The sequence below is a fragment of the Numida meleagris genome, chromosome 8 (assembly GCF_002078875.1).
Source record: "Numida meleagris isolate 19003 breed g44 Domestic line chromosome 8, NumMel1.0, whole genome shotgun sequence".
Taxonomy (NCBI): domain Eukaryota; kingdom Metazoa; phylum Chordata; class Aves; order Galliformes; family Numididae; genus Numida; species Numida meleagris.
This window is the reverse complement of record NC_034416.1, coordinates 18713511-18735199: the sequence shown is the minus strand read 5'-3', so window position 1 is coordinate 18735199 and position 21689 is coordinate 18713511. Positions and strand designations below refer to the sequence as shown.

The window sequence follows — 21689 nt, the reverse complement described above, 5'->3', positions numbered from 1 at the left end:
ACCCTCACCCTCACCCTCACCCTCACCCTCACCCTCACCCTCACCCTCACCCTCACCCTCACCTTCCCCTCCCCCTCTCATCCCCCTCTCGTCCTCCTCTCCTCTCGTCCTCCTCCTCACTTTCTTTTCCTGTTCCTTTCCTTTTCTCTTAGCATATTCTTTTTTTCTTATTTTCTGTGTTTGGATTTTATATAATAAACTCTTTCTGGTTTAGGATCTGGGACTAAAAGAGTGCTTATTTTCCTTGCTTATGCACCCTGATTCTACAGCTGAACCACAGCTCTTACTTTCCACAAGATTTAAATTGGATTTTTTTCAACAGTCAAATAATTTAGAAGGTTTATTTAGTCTCTCCTACTCTAACTCATTAAGTGCAAAAGAATTGTCAGTATCACTCACTCTTATTGAAAAAACAGCCTGTTGTAACTTTGCAGATAACTTGAAGGCTTCTTTTGTTCCCAAAAATTAGTTTACGTTTAGCCTATATTAGTTATTCCCCCAGATACCATGTCCCAGACAGCCTGGTATTCAAGAGTCCTTGCAAATACAGAAGAATAACACCAAAGACTCTCTACAAAGACCTTATTGTAAGACTAAAAGGATTTCCTGTGAATAAGAGTTACACATGGACTTAACACTGCTGGGAGCAAGAACATACAAGGAGAAACCAACTACACAGTGAAGCCAAGACATTACTGTTTTTTAATGATTTCTTTGTAGATAGGTGGAAGAGGTCTTTTCCCAAGGAGCTCATGATAATACAGCGTAGCCAAGAACACAAGGGAGAATGCTGTATGGAAGGAAAAAAGGAAGCCTTGAAGGAAAAGAGGAAGCTCTGAGCTTTCTCTGTCTTTCTGTTCTTTTCTACTCATTTAGATGAGGTGTGAATGTAACTGATAGGCAATGCACACTGCTTCTTCTGCAGAAAGAGACTGTAGCAGAACATAACGATTTCTTAGTCCCACATTATGGTGACAGTTCAAAGGGTTAGCGGAACACAACTTAAAGTAACATCACTCTCAAGGCAAATGCCACAGGACTGCTCACTAGAGCACAGACAATGAATGCCTGTAAGGAATATTTAGTAACCATTTCCAGAACTGCTTGGAAAGCAGTATTTTGCACAAATATTTTCTTAAATGGATTTAAAGGAAAACTGGTAGAAACTTAGGAGTAGGTGTGGATTTACTTAAGTTAAACTTAAGAACGCATTTCTATAGGGAAAATAAAAGCCATTTATCTAAAATTTTTTCCTTATCTTAATGTTGACCTCCTACCTTTAATTGCTTTAAATAAACTCACATTTGTATCAACAGGGAACCTTATTACTTCAGTGTACAACGGGAATAATTTCAGCATTAAAATCCATGAAGGATAGAAGATTTTGATGTTAGCCTTTCTCATATTAAATATTACTATGTTTATTCAATTTTGGAAAGAATTAATTCTCAGCTGAATGCATCTCAGACAGTAGAGGGAAACTGATGCCCATTCTGTAGTAATTTTAATGTGAAATAAAAATTAAATAAAGTAAATAAAGTAAGTAAGTAAATAAAAATTAGTGTCTATTTGATTTTGACCAGCTCTCCATTGCTGACCCATAGGATCATCACCTCAATTATAGCTTTAAAATGTATTTGGCAAACATTAGCTATGGTGCTGGATATTTAAAAATTTCTGCAGTATAGAAAATAAAGCTTAGTTACCTGTACCTGTATGAGCTATTTATTACAGGCTGCACTTCACTAGTTTATAAGGAATTTTCTATGATACTTAGAAAGGAAGAGATACTCTGAGGATACCTACCTCTTCTCTGTTAGATTGAAAGTAGAACCATCAGGCCTTTTCATACCTTTTTGTTTTGTTTTCTCTAAAGGCTCAGTGACACACCTTGCAGCTGTTGGACCAAACTGATTGCATGCTTAACCATACTGATGTATTCGTGCTCTTTCTCTTTCCATCTGTCTCCTCCATACATTCAGCCTCTCATTTTTATAAGAAAAACAAAAGCTACTCATACTCTAATCATAGTGAGCTTGGTGTATCTGTTGGTGAGAAATGACCTCATTTTGCATTCTAAGCCACAATTGGTGTCAGTCAGTATCAATGGCATGAGAAATAGTTTTACACCAGAAAGTTCAGAGAGTGACTGTTCCTTAGGCTGAGAGCATGATAGGACAGGTAGATATCCACTAAGTGAAATTTATGTAGATGAGTACCTAACAGGATGCTTGAACTCACCACATAGTTGCCAGGTACGATTTCAGATCATAGGTTTTTTTAAACTACAGTATTAGTTTTGATAACCGTGCAGAGACAGATGGCATTTTGTTGGCTTTCCAAAGCAGAGGAATAATTTGCTGAGCTGTAGCTAGTGTAATGAGAAGCCAAGTAAGTTGAAGATGAGGTAAAACCAAAGCATCTGTCAGTCCTTGTATGCCAACTTTTAGATGCCGCAGACGAGCTAATATTTCCACACAAAAAAGTAGTGACTGTTAGAGATTTGTGTAAAAAATATGGCATTTGATAACAATGCCACAACAGATGTCACTGAGTCTATGTTTGATTTTTACTACTGCTCTGTGCATTTTTGGAAGAGATGCTTGCTCTGCACAGCTTGTATGGAGTATGTTCCTTATAAAACTTTATTTTTCAGGAAACAATGAAATGGAAAATTTGTAGCTAACCTGATATTGTCCTTCTTTATCATGCTTCTTTAGTGGTTAGGGTGGAAGAGTTTATTCTTTGATTTATTTTCAATTATTTTCATGTGAGAGGAGTGCCTATAGATACAACTGTATACTGTATATAACATAAAAATCTTAAGATAACTCTCTATTAAAATACAATGAAAAATTTTAGGTTGCTCACACTATCCAATATTACATTTTCCAACATGTTTCGTAGAAAATGTGTAATTATATCTTCCCTATTCAAAGAAATCCGTCTCTTCACACTAATCCTATTCTTTCTCATCTTCTTTGATGAGAGAGAACAATGTTTCAAAAGTTTCCCTTTAAGAGCAAAGCTTATGAAAGAAACCCATGGAGTACTATAGCCTACTTGACATTTTCTCCTTGGTAATGGATGTGGCAATTTAACAAAAGCATCTTCTATCTAGGTCAAAATTATTTGAGGCATGCATACTTCACTTTATATATATATATTCATATATATATATATATAATTATTAAATACTTGCTAAGATGTGGTGGCCCCTGCACAGTCTGCATTGCGTGCTGAGACTGTGAGGGACCCAGAGGGAGCGGGTGAAGGGGACCACTTACTGCTTGAAGATGTCGACCTGACCAAATCTAAGCATACATATCTAAGCAGCAGATCGATGGAATACTGAGAGGGAGGTTGACGAATGAACAACAGCACTTGGGAGAGTGTAAAGAACAGAAGAAGGCTTCCCTGGACACTGAAGCTTCCCACAGCAAACCTATATGTGGTTGTGTATGAACTGCAAACTGTATTTGCAGCAGGAATCTGAGACCGAACAGCTGCTTACTTTTATTACATTCCTGCTGTTTTTCATTTGTTGGTTGGGAACAGTACTACAGAAGTTACATTGCTGGGTGCAGGAGCGGGGAGGAGGGAATTCAGGCGTAGCACGGTGTTCAGCAGATTGTGTTGCTCCAAGGATGCAGCACTGCTCCATTCTTACCAAAGCCTATCAGTAGGACTTAACCATAGTCAGACATTCAACGTGAGACAAAAATGGCATCAAGTAAACTGGACAGAAGTTGAATTAGAGGGAAAAAAGAGAAACTGTTGATAAAAACAACATACAGCAGTGCTTGATAGATTCTTTTTGCTACATAAAACCCAGGGGCAAGGAAGAGTGAAAACCTGAGATTTTATTATAGAGTGATTTCACCATGGATTAGCAGATGCTTTCAGGCAAGTGAGTACACTTTGACCTTGCCAGTTCTTCAAAACACTTTCATTTGCCAACCATCATTACCTCTGCCTTATCCATACTGAAGTCAAACATGCCATCATCCAGCACCTGATTTTTACCAAGTATCATAAGAGCAGACATTTTTCTCATAGTGGATTTAATTCACTGATTTTCCAGCTATTTCATAACATTCAAAAGGGTGCATAAAACACATAGTTAGAGACTAACATTAACATATTTTATACGATCATTACTGAGTTTAAATTGATTACCCTAATGGAGATCTGCTATTTTCAAAATGCCACTGAGCCTCTGGTTTTATAGTACCTTTTGTAGACTGTTTATGCATTGCCTTCCTTACGTATTCTGTTTTCATTGTGTTCTTTTCTCCGTGAGTGTGAAATGCAAGCTCATGTTGTTGGGTATTAAAATCAAACCTTCTTAAGGCCTGTGTTGAGAAGTAAATATTAATACACAGAATGTTTACTGAAGTGCAAGAGTGGAATAAATACATTTAATACAGACAGAGAGAAAAACAGCCGTCTAGCTTTTGACTACTTCACCTGTAGAGGAAAATCTGGCTCATTTAATGTCCTTTGTTTTGATGAAAGTTCATTTATTCAATATACTAGCTAGAAGAACTTTGTATATCCAGAAAACCTGCACAAAAATCTTCATTTGATAAATGTGCTGTTGAGGGTATCGTTGGATGTTACTGGGGACAGTTTAGGGGTGTAGCAATCAGAAGGACCAACACAATGGAAAAGGTGTTACAAAAGAGGTGGAAGGACTGGCATGATAGCAAGGTGCTACAAAGGAAGGGAAGTAAATTGTTCACCCGTATCAGAAGATTCTGGGTTCACAGGGAAAAGCTTCCACCAAGGAGGGATCTCCAGAAAGAGATCCTTCCTCAGTGGCAGTCAGCCCTTCAATGAGGCCTAAGAGAGGTGGAGCCAGGCCCCAGCCCCTCCTGTCACGCAGTGAATTGCCTTCACCTGTGCTCCCAGGGCTGACTGGGTCTTTCCTCCAGCTGCTCAATCAGTGGTTCAGGCCGTGACTCAGCAGTTCCCATACACGGGGTCTTTATAGGAAGTAGTTTTAAGTGTTTTTTTATGGCAAGAAATCACAGCAGCTTACAAAATGTGCCTTTGCAATACAAAAATTGAAGTTAAACAGGAAGATGGGTAGGGGTGCTCACAGAAGTCCAGGGGAAGAAATTATGCTGTGTGTTGAGATGCTGCAGTCCTTGGTTTGATTCCCAAGCTGTTCAAGAACTTCTTCCGGAATATTTAACTTAGTATTCACAGAATCATATGTTGTCTTTGACTTTATCTCCTTGTCTATTCATGTGCTTTTGGGTGTGTTTCTGTGTTTTAATTGGTGAACGGGTCATATTTTTCCTTGTGGCACGGTGAGAGGCTTGAAAACCTATTATAAATTCTGAAAGTCTTGGATCCAATAGCAAAGACCAAGGCAGTACCACAAGAAAATGCCTTGGAGCCTCAATCTTTCTTGAATTATTAACATTGCAGGTCAGGTCTAAAAACAACAAAATAAGATGCAAAGGCAAAGACATCAGAATTAGATCACCATGCTGTAAATAAGTGGCAGTAATTGGATTTTTATTTGCTAGAATTTTTTTGTATTCAAAATACAGGTTTAAAATTTGCAGGTGAATCAGTTTAAAAATATTTTTAAGAAGACAAGATGAGCACAGAAACATCATACTTTAAATTTTATATCATTAAAGGTGATCCAAGAAGCTAATATAATTTTGTTCTGCATCACTTTCCTTAAGTACAGTTTTGCTTTAATACTGAGCATAATAGATGACTATGCTTTTGGTTATATCATAAATTTCATTTGTCAGAATGATGTTCTGATGAGTCACTTGTGCTGTGCCAGCTTAAAGTAGATTTAATCTTTTTTTTCTCAAACTGTTATTTTTCTGCATATTCTGTGTGCCGTGGTTTCCACTGACCCTCATTTGCTAATAATACATTTTATTAGTGCCACTTAGACTAAATCTGTTAGGTTTAGAGTAAAGATGTTAATGATGTTTTCAGCCTTAACACAATGAATATCATGTAAATCACTGCGCATACAGGTTCACTTCAATCTCTGCAATTTGTGAGTTTGGTGCAATGTTTTATTAGGAAACAATTTACAAACCATTTTGTCATCCAGGATGAATTATTTCCTTTCAGCTGATACCTTTCAGTCAGAGGAGCATCCTTTGCACCAAGAACTAGGAAAAAAAAGAAACAAATAAAACAAAGTTATGGGCTCCAGTGATCTCTATTTCTGAAGATGCTTGCACTCCTAGCAAAACAATCACTGGTGTGAGGGGAAAAAAAAAAAGAGTAAAACTGAGCTCGCTTGCTCTCTTTCTTCTTATATTCAAGCAGCTGATCAGCAGAATAAGTGGTCTGGGCCCATATCTTGCACCACTCTACTTAGCTTATTGAAGTTATTTTCAGTTGATACAAATGCATACATGCCATAACAATTCTGGCCATAGATTTAGAGGTTTAAAATAAAAAGAGGAGATTTGTTCTTATTTTAAAATTTATTTAAATAAAAAAGAACAAACAAGCAAAAACCCCTAAACCAGTACATCTTCCCAACAAAGTAAGATTTAATTCATATCAGGTGTTTTGTTTCCCTGTGAGCTATGTTTCTTTTATTGGCACTACGGGGAGGTACCATTGTATGTGACAGCTGATGAGTTAAGGCCTTAAGGACCAAAGGAAAACATTAGGCTATTTCAAAGTACTGGACCTGTCAGCTGTTGTAAATTGACATCAGCCAAGTTATTTTTGTTGAGGGATATGTGATCCACTGATTTCAGTTCTACCATTTAGGAATCTTCTGATGGTCATTTTTCCATTTCCAGGCATAGCTCATGGATTTCATATTAAGTCTATTTGGCTGGAAGGCAGGTTAAATTCTGGTATCTCCAGCCAATGATTGGTACTTCCTTCTGGGGTTTGTGCTAGGTGGACTGCCTTTGTCGCTCTCCTTTCCTTCATCTCCCGTCCTGACTTGATAGAGCCATGACCTCCCAAACACAGAGGATATGTTTTAGATTTCCAGGGATAATTTGGACCTAAGAAATGTGTGAATGTGCCCTTCATATTCATTACTTTGAGATATTCCAGAAATGCACTCTCATGGCAAGGGCCAACAGCCTCACGGACTGCACAAGAAAGCATTGCTAGCATCTCAAAGGGAGGCAATCTTTCCATCTGCTCACCTCTGGTGAAGATACATTTGTGTGTCCTGCATTGAGCTTCCCTGTGTAAGAAAGATATGGGCATATTAGAGAGAGCGTTGCAAAGGGCCATTAAGATGATTAAGGGTTTGGAGCACTGCCATAGGAGGGAAGGCTGAGAGAGCTGAGACCGCTCAACCTGGAGAACAGGAGGATCCGGGAGATCTTGTTAGTGTGCAAAAATACCTGATAGATGGAGCCAGGATCTTTTCAGGGATGATCAGTAACAAAACAAGGTGCAATGTGTACAAACTAAAATACAGAAAAAATCATTCAAAAATAAGAAATAACTTTTTTTTTTTTTTTTCTATTGTGAGGGTGGTCAAACACAGAACAGATTGCTCAGAGAGTTTGTGGAGTTTCCATCCTTAGAGATAATAGAAACCTGCCTGGACGTGGCCATGGGCAGCCTTCTCCAGCTCTGAGCAGGGGATTAGACTGGCCAGTCTCTGGATGTGTCATCCCTCCTCAGCTCTCCTGTGATGAGACCCCAGCCCTGCTACTTTAAGTTTGCTGCAAATGCCATACTGGATCTGTGGCATCCTATCTGCTTTCATACCCATCTGCTAAAATGGCATTATGCCCATTCAGAAGGTGCTATGCCAGTTTCAACAAGGCACAGGTGCCAACCAAACATAGATTTAGAAAGATACCCTGCAGAAGATCCTCCTGGTAGTAAGTAATGCCAAATTAAGCCCACATGCTTCATTACGAGGGATCACATCTGTCGAGGCTTGTGAGCATTGTACCATCAATTACAGCCTTTATCCTCTCTTTCTTTTTCCTGAAAGCTTTAGTGAATAGAAAGTAAAATTTATGAGCCAATCAAGGGCCTTGAGAAAACCTGGGCTTTTCTCTAGTGATCTCTGTCTTGAAATCTCAACTTTCAAACTGCTTGTGTTTATATCCCTCTGTTAGACATACTTCAGTATACACTAGAATTATAATGTAAGGCCATGAGAGAAGGATTATGTGAAATTCATTTTATACCTCTTAGACCATGAAGCACTTTTTGCACCAGTACATTCATTTAGTAGAAGAAAATACACTAGTTGGTTGCTACCTTATCTGTCCACAGGTTTCACTTAGGCAATTAAGAGATCACAAAGCTCAATCTGCTGGCCACCATGCGACCTGTTTTACATGGTCTATTGCTGTGTGTGAAATGAAAACAGATTATACTGCTCAACTCACACTATGAGAAGGACCGATGACCCAGAAAGTGCTATTAAATCCTCTTACCTCAAGAAACTGGGCACTGTTTAGTGAAAGACTGGTGGCAAAGTGCTCAGTGCTGCCAAGCTTATTTGGGAGCAATTATCTGTTTCTGTGGTAGTCTATAAGATATTTGTCCTTCGTGTCACATAGGCTAATCTGGGAGCTTGCTACGCCAGAAAGATATTTCCTGAGTGTTGTTGCTGGCCCTGAGTTGCTTCACCACTTTTTATTGGGTTTCCCTCAGGTTCTCCCTAAAGGAAAAGTTGTGATTTAACATTACACAGTCCTGAATAAATAATTTAACTAATCTTACAGTGGGGGTGAAAAATGCAGTGCAAGTAACTGTCTAAAGAAGAGCAGTCTAGATAATATGTTTCATAATTTTCCTTAGGGAGTAGTTATGGGTAAGGAGGCACAGCTTTGTACCTGTCTACATCTCATGATTACCCTGATAGGAATTGGCTTGCTGTAACTGGCCGTCAGCTTTATTTGAGTTATGCCAACAGTAGAAGCACAAGTCCAGACAAAGCCCCATGTTCTGTCAGTGTGCTTCCTAGCTCAGCCAAGAACTCCTGCCTGCCTAGGCAGCCCCTACTGGCAGCAAGAGGGGACAGCTGGAGGCCCAGGCACTGAGTACCTATCATGTGCTGACATGGTTTTCTAACTATGCCTCATGATACTTTAGCTGATAATAGAATCATAGAATCATAGAATGGCCTGGGTTGAAAAGGACCTCAAAGATCATCAAGTCTCAACCCCCCTGCTAAGTGCAGGGCCGCCAACCACTAGACCAGGCTGCCCAGAGCCACATCCAGTCTGGCCTTGAACGCCTCCAGGGATGGGGCATCCACAACCTCCCTGGGCAACCTGTTCCAGTGCGTCACCACCCTCTGAGTGAAAAACTTCCTCCTAATATCTAACCTAAATCTCCCCTGTCTCAACTTAAAACCATTCCCCCTTCTCCTATCACTATCTACCCTCACAAACAATCGTTCCCCCTGCTGTTTATACGCTCCCTTCAAGTATTGGAAGGCCACAATGAGGTCTCCCCAGAGCCTTCTCTTCTCCAAACTAAACAAGCCCAGTTCCCTCAACCTTTCCTCATAGGAGAGGTGCTCCAGCCCTCTGATCATCTTGGTCGCCCTCCTCTGAACTCTTTCCAAGAGTTCCACGTCCTTCTTGTGCTGGGGGCCCCAGGCCTGGACACAGTACTCCAGATGGGGCCTAATAGCTGATAAAAAAAAAAGCTGATAAGCAAATCAGCTGTGGTTCAAGCATCATAATTTTGATGGTATTTATTCCACATTTGCATCATTAAGAGAAATATGTTTTAAAATGTTGGTGAGTTCTATAGACTGAATTTTATTCTCATAATGATATGTATATTGATATCCAAATAGTCCATTATTTATGCACCATTAAGTATTCTGTTCATGGCCTTTTCCAACATCTTTCCATCTGAACCTGGAGAATATGCAGTCATATGGTTCACTTATTTATTCTTTAAGAGTTAAAACAATAAAAATAGCGCAGCAGGGTCTTGTCCATAAACAATGGAAACATTGCTCTAAATTCAGTACTGTTTCTGTTTTTATTATGTGATTGCTTCTTTGTTGTTAATCACTTGCCCTACTTAATTCATTCATTATACTCAAAAGCTTTGAGATTAAACCCCCAGGCAAGATAGCTTCATATGAATCCTTTCTTTTTTATCTGTTCCAAGTTAGATTAAGTCTAGGTCCTGTTTAATGAGGTGCCACTTGCTGGCTTTTCATGCAGAAAGATTTCCTCGTACTCAGCGGTATGTATACACCATATAAATTATAAAATATTTTACTTTTTTTTTTCTGAATTTCTAACTAATAAGTCCTTCAGAAAACACTACTATTACAAGTTCCCTGGGATATGAGTGGTTATCTCCTTCAGATTTGATTTTATTTGCTTTGAGATTAATCTTATTGTTCATTTTTGATATATTTCTTTCAATTTTATTATTTATGTCATTCCATAGAAATTTTGTTATCAGTGATAGTGAGAAGACTTCTTTCTTGGTTTTGCCTTCAACTCAGAAAGTCAGATGTTGGAATGTCTCTACCTGCCATACAATGTTTATTTATTTGTCCATGCATCCCATGCATACTATTTCTTTGCTTAGGGCCTCGTAGAATGTGAATTAGGCATGGAAAAATTTATGGTCAACTGTCAACAATAGGTAAGGGAGTGTGATAGGTCACTTGTTCCAAAGCTGAGTGATGAAGCACTTCTGTGATGATGCTGACCAGAGTTAGTCTCCAACGTGGGTCTGAGGATGAAATTCATATCCCTGCAGCTTGTGTTTGCTGCCCTTCTGCTAGGCTCCTTTTTAGCCTCTGTCCTACAGTTAACAAATCTGTTCCATACTGGCAAATTCCTGATGCTAATGGGGCTTCCTCTAAATTCATAGATCAGTTTGTACTGATTCAGCTTTGATTAGTGACTCCATGCTGAACTTACATCCATGCTCTTGCTTTCTGCACATTCCTTCCAATTCTAAAAAAACATTTAGCTGAAAATGCCATTGTCAACAGTTTAAGGGCGTTTGGCCCGGTTCCATGACGAATGGGGCGGGGAACCCATGTACCCACGCCCCAGGAAAGGGAAAAGGAAAAAAAAAAAAGGGTAAGGAGATGGGCCTGACAGCAAAAACAGTGGCAACAATCTGAGGAGAAACAAACTAATTTACTAAATAAGATATCAGAATGCGAAACAACACACTATAATACAATATAATTACAATTTAAGCTCATAAATCCAATACAATGCGAGAGAATGTCCAAAAATCAAGGTAGGCCTTACTCTACTACCGACAATAAGACAGCTCGGGAGCGAGATGCTGCCAGGACAAGAGACGGGTGGAAAGAGAACAAGGTCTTGTGATCTGTGAGTTTTTATCTTTCCCTCTGACAGGAAATGGTAACAGAGGAGCAAAGTCCCCTGGGGAATGTAGTAGTCCTTCTCTTCTGAGAACCAGGTACATACACTACATGATGTTATGATGTGGAATACCAATAACCAAAAATCATAAAACCATGACAGTCATTCACAGCCCTATCATCCCTATTTGTATATTCACACGTTACAGATGGCATTTTTCTTTATGCTAACCATGGATGTTAGTATATACAAAGACCATCTGGCTATGCAACCAAATCTCACCTTTCTGGAAACAGGGGATATACCAGTTTTGTAAATGTTTTTTCTTTAAGATAGGGAAGCAGACAGCAAAAATGGAGTTCAGCTATCACTATAAAAGCCTACTACACTGAAGTGGTTGGCTATGTTAGCCACAAAATAGCAGCTTCATCCTCTGAAAGTGATCAGAAAGTCTTTGTTGTGAAAAGACCTCTCTGAAGTCTTTTTATTTTTTCTCCTACCTTCCAGAATTTGAGACTGAACTCCTTACAAAAATCAGAGGCAGCAATGAAGACCAGGAATGCAATGATGTCCAGGAAGGCAATGATGTCCAAGAAGGACCATGTTCCATGGTCTTTGGAGAGATCTTGTCCTTACTTTTGCCTGCTGCATTTAGGAGTTTTGTTACCTCAATCCAAAATAAAGCTGCTCTTAAAAGATTATTCAAGTTATGGTAATTACGTTCAAATAATAATTATTTATGCAGAATTAGTTGTACTGAATTAAGCCCATTTAGAAAATGTTTTTGTGGAATATCTGAATGCTACTGAATTTATTGGGATGATATATGGTAGTCTTCAGCCTGGCTTTCTGGTGATTCATGAGCAGTTCATCGGTTCTAATGGTATCAGCCATACCTGGTCTTTTACTTCAGGCTCTTTTTCAGTATTAGTTTACCCTGAGCTGCTTTGAGGTTCTTGCAAGACATCCTGTGAACACCTTTGTGCAAGTGGAAGACAGATTTATTGGTGTGCCTCCTGGATTCTTCTGTCTTGATGTGCTCCTTGATGCAGACTTTGATTATTTCAAGTTAAGAACATGTAGGAGTCTAATGTTAAGGAATTATTATACATCAAAAATAATAACAAATGAACTAGTAGAATTTCAACTGTGATCCAGACTAGTTAGTTCTACAGGTAAGTCACTGTTATTGTTACTAATATTACTACCAAGATTCAAATTTAGAATCAACATCATATAAAATGTGAAGAATATGGTAGAAGAAGCAGATTGCTCAAAAAAGTTAAAGTTGAATAACCTTACTTTTCTGCAGTACTCACAGATGAATTCAAGAGACAGCAAAGGTTATGTTTGCAAGTACTGGTCCATAAATATCATCCCCTGTAAGTGATCAACAGTTCTCTACTTTGTGAATCACTAAAAAATCCCATGTTTATGTCCTCTGTAAACTTCATAGTAAAAAAAAACATATTAACTGGTTATTTTCCTTTCTCCCACTCTCCGTTGCCAGCTTGTACCACCTGTAAGATATCCAGACCTGGAATGGAAATAACAGAAAGAGCTACAGTGCTTTCAGTTCAAGGGATTGGTCATGTTTCACAGTAGGCTAGCCCCCCACAGCCAGCTTTAGAGAAGAGATCGGTTGCTTTTCAACAGCATAGTGTGATGTTATCAAATATTTTGAACTGTAATCTTGCAATTACTATTAATGTTGCATTAAAAGATTATTTAATGAAGGAGCTCATGCAGAGAACAAGCAATATAATGGCTCTGAGGATCTTGCCTCCCACATACCTGGAAAACCTCCCTACTGCTACAGAGGGAGGAAGAACAGCTAGTGCCAGTTCTAAACAATAGGTTTCACACTGTATCTGTTAAGACCTGTTGCTTTTGGCAACAAAGTCTGACTCAAAGGCATGAATTTAAATTTTAAAAAGTGGTACTGGGTGATTAAAGACAACACAGAATATTCTGGTTTCTGCTGTGCATTGTTTAGTATTCAAAGATAGTTTTGGAGGTGTTGGCTGTTTCAGCATTCTTTTCTGCCGTGCATTGTTTAACCCACCTATGCATTTTGGGGCCTGATCTTGTTCTGGAAAAAAAAAAAAAAAAGCACAGGTAATTAAGAAACAGATGCAGTTTTGTTGATGTAAAACTTGTTGGAGTAACAGAAGAACAAAGGCTTTAGTTCTGCCTTAGAACTGAAAGATTTGAGGGCTGCTCTAAAAGTAATGCCTCTATTTTATGATGTTGGCCCACGACATCAGAGGCTGATGTTAATTTTTTGGCAATAGAGGCTGAACCTTCCCACCAAGATTCCATCACATTTTGTTGCCATGTGACAGATAGCAGCAGAGGGGCAGTCTGACAAAATTGCATCTGACATGGAAGTGTGTATGAAGCAACGGTGTGGAATTGAATTCCTCCATGCAGAAAAAATGACACCCACTGACATTCATTGATTCTTGCTGAACATTTATGAAGACCAAACAGTGGATGTGATCACAGTGAGGGGTGGATGGTGTGTTTCTGCAGTGGTGACAGCAACAAGAAAGACAAGCTACATTCCAGACTACCATGCATAGCTGTCACACCATGAAATGAATAGCATCTTGACCAGCCCATCTGAGCAAATCGACTAATGGTGGTGACCGTGTTGAAAAATAGTATTTTGTAGCTGAGAATTATCTCTATCAAATAGTGTTATCGTTCTCTTTGTATCTGTTGTAGTTTTCATGGATATAAATCAGAGGTATTTTTTTCAGAGCAACCTATGTGCTCCAAATTGTAAATTATGTGCCTGTTGCTCTAGCGCTCAGTTGGTAGGACCCTCATATGGCATATCTCACTTTTGTATCTGCGATGATGACTGCCTGGCATTTCCTTAAATCTTTGCTTCATATATCTGTTTTTTTCTTTACTACATGCTGAAAAATGAGTATGATGATGTCAATGCATGGCTAAACCCAGACAATCCAGTAGTTGCACAGAATGTTACAGATTGCAGATCCTTTCAGAAATATCTTCACATTAAAGAACACATTAAATATGAACATATGTACCAATTACAGAAAAAAACAATAATTTTTTAAAATGTTTTGGTGGAATCGCAGCTATGATGGTCTTCTAAAGACTTAGGCAGGGAAAATTGTGTAAGAAGAGGACTTTATTTTTCATTATTCTCCTAATATTTTAAAACTGGGCAAATGTTTTATGCAAAGTCTTCCTTGTATCAAGCATTGTGTACTGAAGGAAAATTCTCCACACTATTCCATTCTTCTTTCTAAAAGGAGTTAAAGCACAATGCTATGCTTTTAGCTTAGCAGTATTCTTACAGAGAGCTTAGAGCCATGTTTCAGGGTTTGTCTCTAAACCGAAAACATCAACAGACTGTAAAAATGTGAAATCTTTTGTATGTCCATATACAACTCTCTAAAGCCTGATCAGACAACTACAAAATGGTGCCATAACATTAGAGTCAAGAGTCTGCCTAGTTTTGCATGCCTATCCTTTTGTGTTTTACATCAGTTGGTAATTGGGTCATTAGTTTCTGTAGTTTCTCTGTCTTTCCAGCTGTAGATTGTTCTGTCCTGACTTTGGCTATTCTTGTATCATCGAATTTGGGCACAGGATATTTCAATCTATATACAAGAATGGCAAGTGTTGCTGGTGAGTACTCATCCTGTACAGAGCCACTACAGTCAATTAAAAAAAAAATCATCTCCTTCAACTCAGTTTTTCACAGCATTTTTTCTGTTTGTTTTTTTATTTGTTTGTTCATTTGTTTTAATCTTGTATTCTGCTTACTGTGAGTAAAACAAGCTGTTTATGCAGTGTTCGTTACTAAGCAAAAGAAAATCCTACATCTGAAAAAATCCAGTTGTTATACATGACCATGAAATAATACATGTCCATGTCCATTTCTGAACATGTTTACAGTTCAGTGTTTCCATCCAATTCATTAAACAGCTGTCTATTTCCTCTCAACTTTATTTGTGCTTGCATTTACAAACCAGAGATAATTAGAAATAGTATTTGAAACATAGGCCTTTTGAGTTATATTAATCAAAGAAGAATAAGTTACCTGTGAAATTTTATATGATAAGCACAACTATCAGATAGAATATTATTCTTACTACACTATTCTTGGTTTCAAGGCTTTTTAGTCATCGTAGAAATGCAATGTTTTGCAGGAAAAGTTCAGTACTTCATTCGATGCCTGATACAGTTTTTTTAATGTAAACATTACTGTGCTTAACCTCGTGATGTCTTTGGGGGAAAGGTCAGTCTAATTCAAGCATCTTTTAAATATGAGGAAATATACGTGATTTTCAGTGCATAATTCCAAAGTAACCCTGAGGAGACTGAGAAGACTACCAGTCTCTTCCTTTACAGTCAAAAATTTCCATGGTATCTATATTCCAGTGGGCATTGAAATCTTCAAAAATGGCCTTAAATTCATGAGCGCACAAGGGAGTTTTCCTGAGAAACCAAACATTAGGCATAATTGATAAGGGGATGTGGAAACATGACTGTGAATTTAAATATGTGAAAAGCTATAACCCAATTCCTTTTTGGTAATTCTATTCTATCGCAAGTCTTTGTTGATAAACCACTGCAAAATAAGCGTTGTCTGCCCTCCTTCCTTCTCTCACCTTCATATATTTTAAAAAGTGGACCAGAAGAAGTAAGTGGAAAACAGCACATACACTAGAAATAAATCAGCGAAGTAAGTAGAGAAAAAGAGGATCACAGGAGAAATCTGCAGCAGAACAGTAGTTCTCACCATCTGTTTTCCAATTCCCTTACCTAACTAAGTAGCTAAGAGTGAAAGAGTCCATTGTGGTAGGTGCTATTGAACTTAGCCAACACTAGCCTTTTAAACACATTCCTTTTTCTTTTCCTCGTGAGCTTTGGTAGTTAAACAGTTGAATTTACAGACCTACACCCAGTTTTATGAGTTCATGACCATTAAGTATTTGTTTCTCTTGTCGTCTCAACTATGAGGAAGATTTGGGCTTCTAAAATGACCATCTACAAGGCATTCAGCTTCCAGACACTGATATATTTTGCTTTCTTTCTAATCATCATCCAATCTCTTAAGTGCTTTTACAAATTAAGCTTGAATGCTTTCACTGGTATCAAATACAACTTATTATTTCTAATGATTCTTCCTAACTGTTTGAAATGCCACTCAACTTTTCTTTACTGTAACCATTAGATATAGCTATACAAAATAAATAAATGAGAAGACTATTTCTAACGTGCAAACCTTGGCACATTTATCAGTTATGTTTCAACAACATTTTTGTTGGTAATGAAACACTAATCTCTGTTTTCTTTATACCATGATGCTGTATCTTGTGACAGAACTTCATGAAGTTTCTTTTAACACTGTTGATGATGTTTCTGGGAATCTCTGTTAACTAATGAAAGTTATATTTATAATTTATTCTAAACACATTTAATTTGTTAAAAAATATTGCCTACTGAAGCTGTATGTAGTTCACTATTTAGGCAAAAGTAATAAAAGTTTTGATGCTAGTTCTTACCTGAGCATCATCTGTTAAGAATATCACTTTCTCCTTGAACCAGGAGTGAAGTAGACAGCATTTTTCCATGAATGTTCAATAGAAATCCCATTTCATACAGAAATATCTCTCTTCCAAATTGAAAAGAAGCAAAAATTAATTCTTCCATTCCTAAAATATGCTATTCTTATGTTAATTAATTGTATTAAAATTTAAGAGAAAATATGCAATTATACCACAAAGGTGCAAAATTACTAGCCAAATTTTCAGTATTATATACAGCTTGAAAACTGAACCTCTCATCATCAGTGACCATACGATTCTTGGGTGATTTCAGTTTGCATAAAGTAGTAATGACCAAGGAAAAGCTTTACATTCTGTTGGTGTTTTAATCACTTATCTTTTTATTTCCTTATTCTTTTATTCTTCTTTATTTTTACCTGTTATCTGGCTACATCTTCTGTTTTATACAGAGGCTTTATTTTCAGTTTTTATTCTCAAGGGTTGAGGTGTTGAGATGCATGGTTTCTAGCTAGTACTGACAAGCACAACTAGGAAGTAAGTTTTCTGAAGTTCAGTGCCATGTCTTTACGTCAAAAAGGAAGTATTTTCACGTCATATCAGTCCAGGCACACCAAATCAGGAATCTAATATTTGTGCATAAATTTTCACATGCAAATTTAATGCATGCTGCTCTCACCTCTATGCTAAGTTCACATATAATAATTGCAATTATTATTCTTAGATCACCAATTTAATGATCAGTGAGATGGAATACGGCAGGAAAGTTTTATGAATTACGTAAAACTAACAGATATTAAAGTTTAAGTTTATATACTCTCACTTTAGCCCTCTACCCTTGTAGCTCAGATAACATAAAAGGAATATAAGCCTTTACTATTCCATCACCTGCTTTTAGATTATTTTTGAATCTCTAGAGAGTATTCTTTTGCAAACAGTTAAAATTAATTCAGCAATTGTCATTAAAATTAATGACTTCAAAAAATGTATCTGGCTAGATTCAGACTGATCATACCATAGCAGAAATTTGCAGCTATGCTATTCATTCAGGTTCTGAGGATTTTCTACCCATGTAGCAGAGTGAGAAATCACAGGCAAGCTTATTTTTCTTGGCTTGATATGTCTTGTGCCTCTCTGAAAAAAAGAGTGAGAATCTGGAGGATCACTGGCTATATGTGTGGGTAAGTTTGCAAACGTGCATATTTAAACAGAAATTTGAATTTTTCATTTCTTATGACTTCTGGAATTGTTGACACTTTTAAGTGGAATTTATTGTAAAATTTATTTTGGTGCTGTCAGTAAATGTGCTTGTTTTCCCTTTTGTGAATGAGTGGTCGGCTTCTAGAGTCAGGTATCATCACTGCACTGGTTATGTTTTCCATTGGCATACTCTGTGCAGATCCTATTTTCTATTGATTCTTTCATACTTTCCTGACAACCTTCAAAGTTTACACAGGGGAGTATGGACATGAATGGTATCCAGCTGGGGTCCTCTTCTGAACAGAATTCCAATATGAAGCATTTAATTTTCCTGATAAAGTGAGTAAAATTTTACTTGAGAAAAGTTATTTATAGTTTCCACCTAAAACTGTGTTTTGGCCTCTTCTCAGAAGTCCTAGAAAAAAATGTGGGTTTGGTTTATAATCAACAAAATAATAATGCTTGCTTGAGAATTAAAGTAAATAAAAATAGCAGGATTGGTCTATTTTTGTTCCATTTAACTTCATCTACTAAAGCACGTAAGCAGAGTGCTCCATGTTCTGTGGGAAGGGGCAGCTAAACCTGGGATGAGGGCAGCAATCAAAACCAATTCATTCTTAGCAAAATATTGACCTGCTCATTTGCTGGTGTTTAACTCATTCCCTCTTCCATATAGAACCTGTGGTCCATAATGTATCTGTTCTTCCTGATCTACTTTGTTATGCCTACCAGAAGATACGCTTCTGCAGTTAAGATCTTTTTTGCCCCTCTTGTAGCTCACTTGTAAGATTTTTTCTATGATTCTCTTACTATTTCTTCATCACTTCAGTAGCCTAAGCTGCATTTAATTGCAGCCTAGGTAGCTTGCATTCCCCTTGCACACATTAAAGAGTAAATTCTGAATGACTGGACATAACTAGTACTTATCATAGTAAATAGCATATTCATCTCTCCCACAGTCAGATAATTTCACACTGTGTAACATTTCTGCTTTCTGAAATGGCAACACTTAAACTGTATCATGATTTTCCCATCAGGAAAAGACCTTTTTTGAAACATGGCTTGGAAATGTAACCTGCACATTAGATTTAAACCATTTTTTATAGCACTCAAAAATTGGATGAACATGTACAATACTCACACAGTACAGACAGTGTGCTTTTTTCATTTTTCCCTCCAGGAACCGGTCCTGGTTTTAATGAGTTTCTTCATTTTTGAATTTGATTTTTTTTTTAAAGTTTCTTGCCTGTTTTGTGAAAGCATTTCTCTATTATTAGGCTTCATAACTGCAGAAATTGTTGCTTTCAGTTATCTCTCTGAGATAACATACGTCACTATGAAAACTCAGGCACTATACATATCACTTCCTAACCTTGAACTGAAAGGCACCAAAGCTATCCTGAAGTTTAATAGTTTCTTGGATCATGGCTTTGCAGAGGAAAGCTCTTCTTTTACAGGTATAAGATGATGGAGTGTCATTTTAGGAAGAACTTTATGAACTTGGAGAAAGGGAAAAATGAATAATCATGTATAGTTTGAAATGTGTTCAGTGCATTTGTTTCAGTTCGTAAAAGAACTACACAACAGCGTGCCTGCAGGTTAGGCACTATACGTAGCAGAGGTGTCCTGAGAAGCATTCTTTCATTCTTAGTGCAGTATTTCATAAATCTGAAACTACTAGAAAGATTTTTGAAAAACTCCACTAAGTGGAAAAAAAATGAATTAATTAAAAAACACAAATTGGGTTAAAAAATATAAATTGATTAATTTTGTCCAGCTTCTAATGAGGCTACTAGAAGGACTGGGACCAGACTCCATGTATGGCCTCTACTGTACCTTGGGGAGGCTTGGAGAGAAGGTGACAAAACGTGGACAAAAGATGATTTCAGTCTCTGCTAAGCAAGACCAGTGGGGAATTTCTCCAGAAACTCTAGTGAGTGTCAGATTATGCCAATTAAGGATTTCACTCCAGAACTTTCCATCATAATCTGAGTCTTCTTTGTTTGAAAAGCACTCAAGCATGGTTTTTTCTATGTAATAAAGCATAGAAGACACACACGATCTGATACATTTTGTTTGTGATCCATGGAGTCAAGTAACCATATTATTTTTCAACAGCACTGAAAAGGAAGAGGAATGGACCTGCCTCTTCTGTAGCAGTTACAGAACTTCAACTAGATTAACGATTAGCAACCAATTGTTGCACACGTAAATATGGTTTATTTTGGACAGATCTGCCAGTTTGTTGGTTTGGCCTCTAATTTGTTTTAGGAGGCGGTTGTTATTTCATGAAACTGTATCTGAAGTTGTTACTTTTCTGTGTTTGAAGATGAGTATTGCATCATGTTGCATGTAAGCAAAAATTGAAAATATTCTGCTTTTTTCTTGTGTAAGTTTCAAAAGCATGGTTAAATATTTATGAAGGCTAATTTATACCTAGTTTTTGGAGACCAATGATAAGACTGCTTCTGCTATGTGTTCTATGTTAACAATGTTCTAATACACCCAACCTACAAACCGGCAGGGCCACACCCACATGGCCAATCACTGAAGAGCAATGGTAGCGTCACCTGGGAGTGCAGCTTTTTTAGGCTTTAAGCTACAAGAGGGAAGATTTAGATTAGATATTAGGAGAAAAAGTTTCACTCAGAGGGTGGTGAGGCCCTGGCACTGCTTGCCAGATCTGGGGGTGCCCATCCCTGCAAGTTCCCAAGGCTGGGCTGGGTGGGCCCTGGGCCCTGACCTGGGCGGGGGCAGGGTGTTGAGGCTGGGTGGGCCTTAAGGTCCCTTCCAACCTAAGCCATCCCATGATTCTATGATAATGACTTTTGCCTGTTTGTCCATTTTGGAAAGGAAGCGATTATATCTGGTGAATAATATATGGCATCCTATGTGTGCTTTTACTCTGTGTTTATGGTTACTGAAGGAGATTTCCTCTCAGCACACTTTCCTTCACTGAAGGAAGAACAGTTTTACATGCAGTTAGTCCTCACTGGTTTAATCATTTAATGTCCAAGGAAGCACTGCAGTGTAGCACTTACTCGTTTTATCTGGATTTATTTCTACTCTCCGTTGTGCTGATAGCTGAATACCTCCACTTGTGCAGTTATGTTTCATTAACTGGAGTTCAAACCATTACTGTTCATGGCTTTAATGGAGAATCCAGTACTGAAAACACAGGGGCCCGTGATCTCCTGGGTAACTTGGGGCTGGCAGTGATTAGAGCTAGCAAAGAGCTTCATGCAGGAATTTGTAGGAGCTATTGTCTGGCCACAGGGTTAGAAGGAGGCTTCTATGGCCAAGAAGTAGAAAGTACGGGTGATGTTTCCAGAAATGCTAAATCCCACTGGAAGCAAAAGTTATTTATGCTTTTGAGACTCTTTCTACCATGAAAACCAGGTAGCAGTTGCCAGTATGACTCTGAACATGAATTAGCATGCCTTGGGCTGACACTCAACATCCATCCCTGGCTAGCTCATAAGCATCCATGAGTAGCTTGTATGCAAGAGATCATAATGACACATGGTAACACATGGTATGTTGTCTTGCAGCCTTGGTAATTTCACTAGGCCCTTGTTAAGTCAGTGGAAACTTGGCAAAAGCAGATTTTCAGATTCATAGGCTA

At 37.9% G+C, this 21689-nt stretch overlaps 1 long non-coding RNA gene across 1 annotated transcript in view; it reads left to right on the top strand.

The window, feature by feature from the left end:
• LOC110403325 overlaps positions 1-12001 on the top strand; it is a 17240-nt gene extending 5239 nt beyond the window's left edge. Inside the window, exon 3 of the long non-coding RNA XR_002441621.1 lies at positions 11820-12001. This is a non-coding gene — a long non-coding RNA (uncharacterized LOC110403325). The remainder of the gene's footprint in view (positions 1-11819) is intronic.